At 45.2% G+C, this 3,679-nt stretch overlaps 1 protein-coding gene across 1 annotated transcript in view; it reads right to left on the bottom strand.

The window, feature by feature from the left end:
- Window positions 1-265: 265 nt before the first annotated feature.
- LOC135561732 (WD repeat-containing protein 19-like) overlaps window positions 266-3,679 on the bottom strand; it is a 10,256-nt gene continuing 6,842 nt past the window's right edge. The window contains exon 6 of the mRNA XM_065003478.1: window positions 266-3,679. This exon is cut by the window's right edge and continues 1,239 nt beyond it. The gene's annotated coding sequence lies outside the window, so the exon portion shown is untranslated.

Here is a 3,679-nt window from a genome sequence, read left to right on the forward strand (position 1 = left end):
CTGTCTATATCAACAGTTTAACAGGTGGTAGAGAAACATGGAGGAGGAGGAGGTCTACAGCTGTCTATATCAACAGTTTAACAGGTGGTAGAGAAACATGGAGGAGGAGGATGTCTACAGCTGTCTATAGCAACAGTTTAACAGGTGGAAGAGAAACATGGAGGAGGAGGACGTCTACAGCTGTCTATATCAACAGTTTGACAGGTGGTAGAGAAACATGGAGGAGGAGGACGTCTACAGCTGTCTATATCAACAGTTTGACAGGTGGTAGAGAAACATGGAGGAAGAGGACGTCTACAGCTGTCTATATCAACAGTTTAACAGGTGGTAGAGAAACATGGAGGAGGACGTCTACAGCTGTCTATATCAACAGTTTAACAGGTGGTAGAGAAACATGGAGGAGGAGGACGTCTACAGCTGTCTATATCAACAGTTTAACAGGTGGTAGAGAAACATGGAGGAGGAGGACGTCTACAGCTGTCTATATCAACAGTTTAACAGGTGGTAGAGAAACATGGAGGAGGAGGATGTCTACAGCTGTCTATAGCAACAGTTTAACAGGTGGAAGAGAAACATGGAGGAGGAGGACGTCTACAGCTGTCTATATCAACAGTTTGACAGGTGGTAGAGAAACATGGAGGAGGATGACGTCTACAGCTGTCTATCAACAGTTTAACAGGTGGTAGAGAAACATGGAGGAGGAGGAGGACGTCTACAGCTGTCTATATCAACAGTTTAACAGGTGGTAGAGAAACATGGAGGAGGAGGACGTCTACAGCTGTCTATCAACAGTTTAACAGGTGGAAGAGAAACATGGAGGAGGAGGACGTCTACAGCTGTCTATATCAACAGTTTAACAGGTGGTAGAGAAACATGGAGGAGGAGGATGTGTACAGCTGTCTATATCAACAGTTCGACAGGTGGTAGAGAAACATGGAGGAAGAGGACGTCTACAGCTGTCTATATCAACAGTTTAACAGGTGGTAGAGAAACATGGAGGAGGAGGACGTCTACAGCTGTCTATATCAACAGTTTAACAGGTGGTAGAGAAACATGGAGGAGGAGGACGTCTACAGCTGTCTATCAACAGTTTAACAGGTGGAAGAGAAACATGGAGGAGGAGGACGTCTACAGCTGTCTATATCAACAGTTTAACAGGTGGTAGAGAAACATGGAGGAGGAGGACGTGTACAGCTGTCTATATCAACAGTTCGACAGGTGGTAGAGAAACATGGAGGAAGAGGACGTCTACAGCTGTCTATATCAACAGTTTAACAGGTGGTAGAGAAACATGGAGGAGGACGTCTACAGCTGTCTATATCAACAGTTTGACAGGTGGTAGAGAAACATGGAGGAGGAGGAGGACGTCTACAGCTGTCTATATGAACAGTTTAACAGGTGGTAGAGAAACATGGAGGAGGAGGACGTCTACAGCTGTCTATATCAACAGTTTGACAGGTGATAGAGAAACATGAAGGAGGAGGAGGACGTCTACAGCTGTCTATATGAACAGTTTAACAGGTGGTAGAGAAACATGGAGGAGGAGGACGTCTACAGCTGTCTATATCAACAGTTTGACAGGTGATAGAGAAACATGGAGGAGGAGGACGTCTACAGCTGTCTATATCAACAGTTTAACAGGTGGTAGAGAAACATGGAGGAGGAGGACGTCTACAGCTGTCTATATCAAGAGTTTAACAGGTGGTAGAGAAACATGGAGGAGGAGGACGTCTACAGCTGTCTATCAACAGTTTAACAGGTGGTAGAGAAACATGGAGGAGGAGGAGGTCTACAGCTGTCTATATCAACAGTTTGACAGGTGGTAGAGAAACATGGAGGAGGAGGACGTCTACAGCTGTCTATATCAACAGTTTAACAGGTGGTAGAGAAACATGGAGGACGTCTACAGCTGTCTATATCAACAGTTTAACAGATGGTAGAGAAACATGGAGGAGGAGGAGGTCTACAGCTGTCTATATCAACAGTTTAACAGGTGGTAGAGAAACATGGAGGAGGAGGATGTCTACAGCTGTCTATAGCAACAGTTTAACAGGTGGAAGAGAAACATGGAGGAGGGACGACGTCTACAGCTGTCTATATCAACAGTTTGACAGGTGGTAGAGAAACATGGAGGAGGAGGACGTCTACAGCTGTCTATATCAACAGTTCGACAGGTGGTAGAGAAACATGGAGGACGTCTACAGCTGTCTATATCAACAGTTTAACAGGTGGTAGAGAAACATGGAGGAGGAGGTGGACGTCTACAGCTGTCTATATCAACAGTTTAACAGGTGGTAGAGAAACATGGAGGAGGAGGACGTCTACAGCTGTCTATCAACAGTTTAACAGGTGGAAGAGAAACATGGAGGAGGAGGACGTCTACAGCTGTCTATATCAACAGTTTAACAGGTGGTAGAGAAACATGGAGGAGGAGGACATGTACAGCTGTCTATATCAACAGTTCCACAGGTGGTAGAGAAACATGGAGGAAGAGGACGTCTACAGCTGTCTATATCAACAGTTTAACAGGTGGTAGAGAAACATGGAGGAGGACGTCTACAGCTGTCTATATCAACAGTTTAACAGGTGGTAGAGAAACATGGAGGAGGAGGAGGTCTACAGCTGTCTATATCAACAGTTTAACAGGTGGTAGAGAAACATGGAGGAGGAGGATGTCTACAGCTGTCTATAGCAACAGTTTAACAGGTGGTAGAGAAACATGGAGGAGGAGGACGTCTACAGCTGTCTATATCAACAGTTTGACAGGTGGTAGAGAAACATGGAGGAAGAGGACGTCTACAGCTGTCTATATCAACAGTTTAACAGGTGGTAGAGAAACATGGAGGAGGACGTCTACAGCTGTCTATATCAACAGTTTAACAGGTGGTAGAGAAACATGGAGGAGGACGTCTACAGCTGTCTATATCAACAGTTTAACAGGTGGTAGAGAAACATGGAGGAGGAGGACGTCTACAGCTGTCTATATCAACAGTTTAACAGGTGGTAGAGAAACATGGAGGAGGAGGACGTCTACAGCTGTCTATATCAACAGTTTAACAGGTGGTAGAGAAACATGGAGGAGGAGGATGTCTACAGCTGTCTATAGCAACAGTTTAACAGGTGGAAGAGAAACATGGAGGAGGAGGACGTCTACAGCTGTCTATATCAACAGTTTGACAGGTGGTAGAGAAACATGGAGGAGGATGACGTCTACAGCTGTCTATCAACAGTTTAACAGGTGGTAGAGAAACATGGAGGAGGAGGAGGACGTCTACAGCTGTCTATATCAACAGTTTAACAGGTGGTAGAGAAACATGGAGGAGGAGGACGTCTACAGCTGTCTATCAACAGTTTAACAGGTGGAAGAGAAACATGGAGGAGGAGGACGTCTACAGCTGTCTATATCAACAGTTTAACAGGTGGTAGAGAAACATGGAGGAGGAGGATGTGTACAGCTGTCTATATCAACAGTTCGACAGGTGGTAGAGAAACATGGAGGAAGAGGACGTCTACAGCTGTCTATATCAACAGTTTAACAGGTGGTAGAGAAACATGGAGGAGGAGGACGTCTACAGCTGTCTATATCAACAGTTTAACAGGTGGTAGAGAAACATGGAGGAGGAGGACGTCTACAGCTGTCTATCAATAGTTTAACAGGTGGTAGAGAAACATGGAGGAG

Source organism: Oncorhynchus nerka, linkage group LG18 (genome assembly GCF_034236695.1).
Source record: "Oncorhynchus nerka isolate Pitt River linkage group LG18, Oner_Uvic_2.0, whole genome shotgun sequence".
Classification (NCBI taxonomy): Eukaryota; Metazoa; Chordata; class Actinopteri; order Salmoniformes; family Salmonidae; genus Oncorhynchus; species Oncorhynchus nerka.